Genomic DNA, 10,868 nt, shown 5'->3' on the forward strand with positions numbered 1-10,868 from the left:
AAAAAAAAAAAAAAAAAAAAGTTTGAAAACCAGTATGTGCCTGTAGAGAGGTTTTCTTATTAGTCATCTTTTGTGAAGTAGGGACCAATTTACTGCGGATGGGTAGAGGTCAGACAGAGCTCAGCTGGTGTGGGTTCATCTTAAGATCATCTCCTCCTGGAGTGGCCCCAGGTTCTTGCCTCAGCCCTGCTGGCCTGGGGGTCCTGGAGCCTGGTCCTGCCTGCCTGCTTCCCCTCCAGTTACATCTCAGCCTGATTCATCAGACCAGGACACAGAAACCCATGCGGGTGGAGGGAGGAGTCATTTGCCCGGCATCGCACAGCGGCAGCAATACTGGCCTTGCTTTGTCCATCTCTGGGGCCAAGTTTTCTTAGTTCCCTCACTTAGGGAGGAAGTGTGTTTACCCTCAGAGGTAACTGTGTCAGATTTCAGCCCCACTACTTTTTAGCTGTGTGACCTTGGGCAAGTCACTTAACGCTTCTGAACTTTAGTTCCTTCGTTGTAAAATCCACTACCGACTGGATCTGGTAAAACTCTCCCCAGTGTTTTCAAAATAAACTCCCCAAACCAGAGCCTAACTTTGGGCTATTTGAAGGATTAAATGAGATGTCTCACCTTATCTTGGAACAAGGGAAGAGGAAAGGAAGGGAGGGAGAAAACGAAAGAGGGCAGGAAGGAGGGGAGAGGAAAAGAAAGTTGGATCATTCAAAATCATTGTGGAGCACCTAAAATATGACAGGTCCTGAGGACACAGCAGACACAAGACAGACACTGGTCCTGCCCCTGTGGGGCTTACATCTCGCGCAGGAGGCAGGTACTGGGAACTGTGTTTAGTGCTTGAGAAGAGACCTCGTGTCCTATGAGCTGCAGAGTATACGGAAGCGCTTACCATGGGGCCTGGCACATAGTAGGTGCTCAATAAAACTGCACCCCTCCCCCCCCACCCATCAATCCTGGACCATCTGAGGCTTCATCACAGGAACCAGGCAGTGCCGCCACCTCCCTATCCGGGACCCCCTTCCTGGTCTCTTTCCTCTCTAATCCTGTACTGCCCAACGCCCAGGCCAGGCTTTCTGTTGTCACTCACAGGAGCACAGTGTTCTCTTCCATCCCCACCTCCACACCCGTCCCCAGCTGCCTCCTATACGTGCAAGTCCAGCCACAGCGCCTCCAGCACCCAAACATCTTTGAATTAAAAACCCTTTCTTTTGCTTTCCAGCGACTCTTACCCTCCACCTGGATTCCCTTGTACACTGTCTTCTAACATTCAGCACTTTTTGTGCTTTTCAGGAGGCCTCTGTTATCCAGTTCTCAGCCACAAAGTGAACGAGGCATCAAGCATCTCCTGTAGCAACAGCAGACCCTGGGGGTGCCCAAAGAATGTCACAGCAGTGACAGTCACCAGTTTTTCAATTCGCATCCACAGCCGTGGAGCTCCAGAGTGACAACAGCTCAGCCTGCTGTTCGGAGGTGAAGGACAAATGTCTTGGCTCGGCTTACGTAGTCCCGCACAATGTGGCCCACAGAGCTCTAGCCGCACGGCACTGTTACCGCTCTGTGCACCTGTGCTGGGGCGTCACTGCCCCTTCTGCCTGGGACGCCTGCTCCAGCTTTATCTGGAAGACCTCCTGCAGGCTGCCCCATCTGAGCTCCCAGCATGAAGCAGGCTCTCGCCCCGTAGCAGCCAAGCCAATCTTGTGATAGCCTGGTGGTCCACACCCCTCCCTCATCTGGAAGCTCCCAGAGAGCAGGAGTCCCTGTGTCGTGGTCCTCATTTCATGCCCCAGCGCCCCACCCAGGGTGGGTGCGTACTGACTGTTGCTAAAGCAGAAGGAAGGAGGGGCCTTCACATCATTCTCGTCATCCCCCTGCCGCCGATGAGAAACAGAGGCCCTGGAGGTGACAGGAGTCATACAAGTAGCAAGTGACAGAATTAGGATGAGAAGCTCTGGCCCAAACCCTGTGCTCGTTTATACTCCCCTGGACCCTCGAGCATGGATGGACCATTTTCCGACTGTGCCATTCCACACACAGGATGCTGGTGACAGGTCTCAGTTCCTGATGTGGTCATTCATTCATTCATTCACTCACTCACTCATTCACTCAGGAAACATCTTCTGAGGGCCCACTTTGTGCGTGGACAGTCAGGTGAGAGAGGAGAGCTGACCACAGAGTCAGGGCCTCGAGAGGGAAACAGACACGCAAACCAGTAAGCGGACACAGATGGTCAAGGCTGCTATAATATGCAGACCAGACTCTGCACACGCCCAGTCTGGGGGAGCGGGGAGCTCACTGGGGTGCAATGTGGAATATTGACTGGGCCTGGAAAGATGAAGGTGGAAGGTGGAAGGTGCTGGGCAGGGGCCTGGATAGCATGTTATGTGTGGTTATAAGGGTGGGCTCTGCCTGGCCCCCAGGCCCAGCTCCTCTGTACACCATTGGTGTGACTTCTTTCCCTTTCTTCACCTCCCAGCCTCAGTTCCAAACAGGGATAATAATGATACCTGCTCATAGGCTTGTGTGAAAATTAAACGTGCTGTATCTCTTAAGGAAAATTAAACAATTGTTTGATGGCATGCTAATAGCTGGAGTGGAGGCTGATGTCTTCAGGGCATGGGGGATGAGGAAGGCCTGCAGAGAGGGGCTGGAAATGGAGCCAGGAGGACCTGGGACGGGTTTCACAAGATCCTGTTCACTGGGCTCAGGCCTTGGGACTTAAGCTTGCTGTCAGTGGAGGGAAGGCCTTAAGTAATCTTTTGCTTGGGACAGGGATGCGGCCAGATCTGTGGTTGTGCTGAGGGCTCGTGCTAGAGGCTGCAGAACACAGTGAATGGAGGAAGGCAGTCGGACTGGCAGGTTTGAAGGAGTCCAGGAGAGGTGACAGGTGAGGAGGTGGGGTTCTGTAGAAAGAGGGTGAAAAATCAGGGTTTCTGAGCTCTGCCGCTCATTTTCTGTGCGACCTTGAGCAGGTCACTTCCTGCCTCTGGGCTTCAGTTCTCCCACCTAAAACGTGGGGAAGTTGGCCTAAATCGGTGACTCTTTACCAGGAAATGGGATTCATGTTAGGATCATTTGGGAAGCTTTCATCCAGAGACACGTGCTTGAACCTCACTGTGGACCTTTGTATTCTGAGTTCAAGGTAGTTGGAGTACCTCGAAAGGGCTCCCCAGATAATCCAATCCCACCACTTCCCTCTAGCCTGGATGGCTACTGAGACCCTCTCTGGTTTGGCATGAAATGATATTCTGGGTCTCTAAGGGCAGATAGAGCCCTGCCACAATCTACACCCTAAACAGCCCCCTCGTCCATCCGAGGTGGGACTGGCCTTTTGGATCAGGCCTGTTGTACTGAGGGAGCTGCTGGGGAGGGCTCCCTGCCCTTTCTGATGAGGATAGAGGACAAAGAGCCTAATAGGGCTGACCCCAGTCCCTGAGGCATTTAGGTCCCACCCACCCTAGGAGCCAGGCTCATCTGAAACTTAGAAAGCTCCCAGGAAGCCAGAAACTCAAAGAAGCCTGATAGGCAACACATAGGCTTGGATTCAGAATGTTTCGTAGCCTCAGTTTTGTGGTTCTTGAGCCGTTCGGCCCTGAACCAAAAATATCCACGTTGCAAAGTCTCTGTGGGTATATTCGGGGAGTCAGCGTGGATCAGGTGTGTGCCACATCCCCCCAGCGCTCAGGAGGACACTCAAGACAATTGGGGTGGAACATCTCACGTTACAGGTGAGGAGCCGGAAGCTCAGAAAGGAAAAGCGAGTTGTCACATGGGGACCCCGTGACAGAGTCCTGAAGATAGCCCCACCTTAACTCCCAGATAGGGCTCTTTCTCTGTGATTTTCTGGCTTTATGCTCTGGACCAGAGAGGTGGGCTGTGGTCAGAGAGAGAAGCTGGGCCTGATTGGGGCCCCTAGGATGCTGGAAAGCCCTGCAGGGTTCCTGCAGCCCACCTGGAGGCCAGGGCACGATGCCAACTTTGCAGGGAATGGTAGAAGAAAAAAGCCCCAGCTTTTCCACCAACAGAGCAAGGACGCAGGGACAGGAAGTGGCAACAGTTTGACCCCAAAATATACCCACCAACACCAACAAGGTCACCCATGATTCAGCAAACACGCCCACATGCTGCTAGGAAACTCCCCTGAGGAGCCCTGTCTCCCTGGGGTAGTAGGTGGACACCTGGGTTCCACCTCTGCTCACTACCAATTTCCCAGTTCATCTTGGGGCCACAGCCCTGGGAGCCCAGGGGAGCCTGAGCAGGGATGCTCTTCCTTCATTGCCCTTTAGGCGTGGCTCGCAGGCTCAGCTTCGAGCTGGCCACCCAAAGAGACACCTCCACTGCCAGGTCTGGCTTCGTGGCCTCTGGAGTGAGCTGAACTGGTCACAGAGAGTGCATTTAGCTCAGAACTGGAGCCGGGCCTGGGATGTGCTAGCCAGCACAGCCTGCACATCCGGGTCCCCTGGCCTTCACCTCTATCCTCTAGTGTAATAGGAAAAGCACTGGACTTGGGATCCAGACACCTGCATTTTAATCCAGGTCACCGCTTACCAGCACCTTCAATTCTGATCATCTTCCTGAACCTCTGGGTCATTATCCCGAAAACTGGGATCCCGGTGCCTCTGTACTAGGATCGTTGTGAGGACTAAATATGGAAATGTGTCAGAAGGCTTGCAGCACAGAGCCCTGCTCATTATCGTGGTTTCTAAGAGTGTTCTGTGTTTCCTCCCTCCCTGCTTGGTTTGTCTGAGGCATCTTTACAGCTGCTTTTAGGAGCTGACTGCAAATTGGCCAGGTCCTCTTTCTCAACTCCCGCTGGCTGGCCCAGCTTTCTCAAGGGTGGGTGAGTTTCAGGAGCCAAGTTCACGTGGGGAGCATCCGAAGTCAGGGCTGCTGCCTGCCAGACCTAGCTGAAGCCTGCAGTCCATGTGTTCCACCAAGCCTGCGGCCCTGACCAGGTGGTTCACATAATTTGCAGGGTCCAGTGCAAAATAAAATGAGGGGTCTTGTTTAAAAACTAAAAATTTCAAGCATGCAACAGCAGAGTCTGCACAAGTCATATGCCATGAAGGCTGCCCTGCCCCTCTCAGCCCTCCTGCCATGTTTCTGCTTCACGCTGGACAGGCACCCATTGGTTTTCTCCTTGAAATATCCCACTTTGGGTCTCCTGTGCCCTGGTTTGGAAAACGATTTTCCAAAATCTCACCATTATGGTTTTATCGTTCCAAAGTCCTTGACATAAAGACATTTCCCAAACACATCAGAAGGATGCATTTTACTTCCCACAAGCATTGCTGCTTGAAGTGACACATCAACCTCCAAGCCACTCCCACCCACAACTCCCCAGCTGCAGAGTCAAAGAAAGACCAGACCTATCTCAAATGTCAGAGAAGGGATTGTAGAGAAGGGGCAGGAGTGAAAAATAGACAGTGTTGCCTCTGCTGATCTGGGATGCATCTTGCCTCCCCTGTTTCTAGCTGGAACCAATTCCAAACAAAGATTTCTCCCACCGCCTGGGTATGAGTGATTCAGTAGGATGGGACATATTGGGCACCCAGTGTACGTTAGTTTAAAGGACTCTGTCACCAACCTCTTCTCCCACCTCCTCCATCCACCTTCAAGAGGTGGGTCTTTTGCATCCAGGTGTGGTAAAGCAGGTAGATGGCACTGAGCATCCTCCACCCTCTTGCCCAGGCCTCCCTTGCCCACAATCACATCATGAAAAGGGAGAGGAAATGGGTAGCTGGCCTTTCTCCCAGCTCTGCCATTCTTGATCTGTCTATACACGTGTCCTCATTTATGACGTATTTTCTGCTCTTTCTCCTGCTTAGCTGACCGGAGATTGTGAGCCTCGTAGGAGACAATGGCGGGATGCAGTGGGTGTTTGGCAAAGCACATGGTTATCGATCTCACCGTCCCTCTACCTCTGCTGTCTCTCACTTGCGTCCCTTCCCAGCCCAACAGCTGGAAGAGTTGGCGCCACTCTCCCCGGTTCCTCCCAACCCATGTGTTCAATATACTGCAAACTGGCCTCTGTCTCTACCACGTCACCAAAACTGCAATGGCTAAAGTCAACGGTGACCTCCTTGTTGCTAAATCCATGGCACCCTTGGCTGTCATCTTGCCTGACATCTCAGCACCCTTGACCCCGTTGACCCTTCCTTCTGGAAACATCCTCTTGCCATGCCTTCTATGACAGGTGGCCCTCATGGCTTTCCTCCAACCACTCTGCTGTTACTTCTGAGACTTGGTTAGAGGCTCCTGGTCCTCTGTTCATCCTTTAATCTTGATGTTCCCCTGGCCCTCCGTGGAATAACAGCAGTTATTAGCTAACGTTACATTGTGCACTTCATGTGTGTTAAGCTACTCTAAGCACTTCATCTGTGTTCAGCTGTCTAGTCTTCCTCATGGTCCTGGAAGCAGTTATTATTATTATCACCCATTGTACAGATGAGGAAATCAAGGCACAGAGAAGTTGTCCAAGATTACTCAGCTAGTCGCTGGGAAGGTGGGATTCCAATGCAGACAGTCTGGCTTCAATCCTGAACCAGTACTCTGCACCGCCTCTTGGTAGAGACTCACCCCTGGGTGCTGCCCAACATCTTAGCTTATCCTGCAATCTGCCTCCTAATCTGGCCACTACCTGTAACCTCATATATACAGTCTGTGCCCCTAGACTGGATCACCCTTCTGCCAGACACACCCTGGTCTTTGCACATGCTCCTTTCTTTAAGGGGAATAAACTTCAACTGTTTTTTCACGTGGTAAGTTCCACTCTTGTTCAAAATCACCTCCTCTGTGAACCCTTCTCCTGTTTCTCCCAATACTCCCTCTTCCCTGGATCCCAGGCACTGTGCTTTTCCCTCTGTGCTTGTATAGACTGCCTTATAATGTAATTTGTCTGTTCCTGAGACTGCCTTCCTGTCTAGAGTCTGAGTTCCTGGTTTAACACAGGCATATGATCCTGCTGATGAATGTGTAGGTGAACTAATGAGCTGGCCCACGTCTCAGCGGAACCTGATGCTACTGAACCAAACTTGGGTCCATTCACCCAAATGCAGTAAAGCCAATCTATTCATGCTGGGTTGTGGTGAAGGACAGTGCAGCATTTATTGCAAGGCCAAGCAAGGAGTATGGGCGGCTAATGCTCAAAAGGCCTGAACTCCCCACTGGCTTTCGGGGAAAGGTGTTCAAAGACAGGGTAAGGGAGAGAGTTGTGAGGTGCTTGATCGGCTCGTAGACATTCTTCTGATTGGTTGGTGGTGATGTAATCGGGAGCCAGCATCATCAACCTTCTGGTTCCAACTGGTCTGGGGGCTACATGTACATGGTCACCATGCAGTTAACTCCTTCCATCTGGTGGGGGTTTGAGTATCTGTGAAACAACTCAGGAATGTGTGTCAGGTACTGTCATTTATGTTCTTCAGGGAAGAACTAAAGATCCTGTGACTCTACTGTATGGCTGATCTACTGTTTAAATTATTACCTGTTCTCCTGACCCAACTGCTGTCTTTTGTTATACATGCTCACATTCTTCCAATCATTAACTCTTGAGCCACCCTTTTGTGACCAACAGAGGCCTGGGAGACGAAAGCTTTTCCACAAACAAGAGGCAGGCCAGGACATGGGGAGGTCTGTCCCAGGAAGGCCCCATAGGGTCCTACTTCATTATCCTGAGACTTTAACCTCATCTACCCTGTGTTTTTACCTAAAATCTAAGCCTTCACATTCAGATCCACACACGCTCTCATGTGCATACAATGATACACACACACACACACACACACACACACACACACACACACACATACACATTCCCAGGCTCAGAAGTTCACACACACACACACACACACACACACACATACACATTCCCAGGCTCAGAAGTTCCCTTAGGCAGTCCCAGCCCCCTCAGGCCATTTTCCTAACTGTACAGCCTTCCAGGAGTCTGAAAATCCTGCCTTTCCACAATGTCTCATCCCAGCTCTGAGACTGAGTTTTGCATTCTTCCATAATGTTCAGGCCGTTTCATGGGGCCTATCATCTACAACTTGACTACTGAGTCATGTCCCACATAGACAGGACTGTCTCCAACAATAGTTACAAAAATAGTCCCTTATGTGTTCACAGCTATTTGTGGCTTCCTTGGTCCCTTACACCCATGTGTTCATTTAAGCTTCACAACAACGTATGGAATAGTTGCTATAAATCTATATATTTTACAAATGAGGAAATCAAGGCACATAGAAATTAATACTACACACACACACGCATGCACACGCACACACACACACACACACACACACGCACACACACACACACACACAAACGCCTCCACCCAAATGCCCCCAGGAAAGTGTTGGGCCCTATGGGTCCAAAGACTGCTTGTCCCATGTTGAAGCAGGTTTATGCCAGGTGAGCATGAGATGGACCAAGGTCACATAAGAAATGAGTTTTCTCCAAAAGACTGTGTATGGAATTTCTTTCTGACCTCCACATCTCTACTTCCCCAGGGCAAGCCTCTGCCAACATCTCACCTGTGTAAATAAGCAAGCCGGTAAATGGAGTCCAGTTTCACTTATTCAGGTACATCAGTGGAAAGGCAAGCTGAATTTAAGACTGTTATTAAATAAATGTGGTTCTCTTACTTCCAACCATATATAAATCCTTCTAACAGTATTATCGTGTTGAAGGCACTTCGAAGATACACGTTAATGGAGAGTTTATCAGGATTTGTAATTAGCACAGCAACTGAGAGCACTTTAAAGTAGTTGGAAGCAGGGTAACTCACTAAAGAGAATCAACCACTCAAAAACACAAATGCAGTATCCATTTACATGCCAGCAATTTGCTTGCTAATTAGAAATGCATAAATTCAAGCAGCTACTGTAAATCTTACTCTTGATGCAGTATTTGACATCCCTCCCTGCAAAAACTACTCATTAACTAAGTCAACAGATATTTAAAGGGTGCCTACTATGTGCCAATCACTCTCCCATGTGCTGGGAAACAAGATACACAAGGCACTTGCCTTGTAGAGCTAACCCCCTGGGAGAGACATAATTTTTCAGTTAATTATATAAACAAGATAATTTCCAATAGGATAAGTCAATGAAGACATATAACAATGGGATATGACCAGTGGGGAGATTAAAGAGTTGGCATTTGAGCTGAGACCTGGAGGGGTAGAATATTCTAGGCAGAGAGAATGGTGAGTGCAAAGGCCTAATGTGGTATCTTAACACTACCCTCTGAATAAGACCCAAGACAAAGATTTAAAGAAAGTAATCTATGTGGGATGTACAGGAAAGATGAGTAAGGGAACTGGAGAGCAAAACAAGGACTTAATAAAGAACCTGTTATCCGGCCAGCTCCTTTGTGAGTCATGGGGCCGGCTCCCCAGGGACACTTTGGGAAACTGTGTAGAGCACACAGCTGAGACACAGCTGAGTTATCTCACCTAGGAGCAAGGGAGTTGGGGTATTTATACTCCACTTCCTGTCTCTCACTAGTGAGGCCTGCTCCCTGGCACTTCTGTCCTGTCCTGCTCATGGACAGAGTGACCTTCCATGGCTGAAGGCAGCTTACGTGCACTGAGACGGAAGGCCTAGCTAAGCCATGTGAGCTGGCTACCGGCAGCATCTGCTACATGCAGAGACCAGCCTGGAATATTCCAGAAAGAAAGTCAGTGAGAGTGGCATATTAAACTTGGGCAGGGGGTAGGGCGCAATGGTAGGAAATGAAGTCTGAGAGGAAGGCAGGGACCAGCTCAGGTGAAACCTGAGAGGCCATGATGAGTCTGAATTTTATTCTAAGTGCTTTGGGAAGACAGCTGAGAAATTCAGAGATAAGAACTGACTTTTTAAAAAAAAAAAAAAAAAGAAGAAGATTCCTCTCTCAGTTGTATGGGAAACAGGTGTTTTGGAGAGCAAGAGAGAATGTAGGAGGATCAGTCAGGAGGCACTGGCTGAAGTCCAGGTGGGAGATGAGACTGGCTTTGGCTTCTGGGGGTGGGGTGAGGTGGTCACTGTGCAAAGCGGATGGACCCAGGAGTGTCAGAGCGGAGCAGAACTGATGGATGGGTTAGATGTCGGGGAGAGTAAAAGAGGATGAAGCCTTGGCTTGAGCGTGTCAGTACTGAGGTAGGAGGATTACAAGAGGAGCAGGCTGGGTTGCACCACTCAGGAATTGTATAACTCGGGTCAGTCACTTCTCCAATCTGGTCCTCAGTTTTCTCATTTGGGAAATAAGGAAGTAGAACTAACTGACTTCTAAGGATGCTTTTAACTCTAATAGTCTATGACTTAAATAAAAACAATCATATATACATACACACACATTTATATAAATGTATAACTGAATCACTTTGCTGCACACTTGAAACTAACACAACATTATAAATCAACTATATTTCAATTAAAAACAAAATAAAATATGAAAGAGCAATCAAGGGACCTCCCTGGTGGGCCAGTAGTTAAGAATCCGTCTTCCAATGCAGGGAACACAGGTTCAATCCCTGGACGGGGAACTAAGATCCCACATGCCACGGGGCAACTAAGCCCATGTATCGCAACTACTGAGCCCATGCATTCTGGAGCCCATGCGACACAACTAGAGAGAAGCCAGTGCGCTGCAATGAAGAGCCCATACGCCACAACGAAAGATCCCTCATGCCACAATGAAGATCCCGCATGCCGCAACTAAGACCTGACACAGCCAAATAAATTAAATAAATAAATAAATTTTTAAAAAGGCAATCAAAACAATGTCTCTTTTTTAAAGTTCTAGCTCTTCTTGATAATGCCACAAACCCATTGAACCACCACTCCAAACAAAAGCTAGAACCTTGACAATAACCTGCTTCTAATCGTATTTTC

The sequence above is a fragment of the Physeter macrocephalus genome, chromosome 14, assembly GCF_002837175.3.
Source record: "Physeter macrocephalus isolate SW-GA chromosome 14, ASM283717v5, whole genome shotgun sequence".
Lineage (NCBI taxonomy): Eukaryota > Metazoa > Chordata > Mammalia > Artiodactyla > Physeteridae > Physeter > Physeter macrocephalus.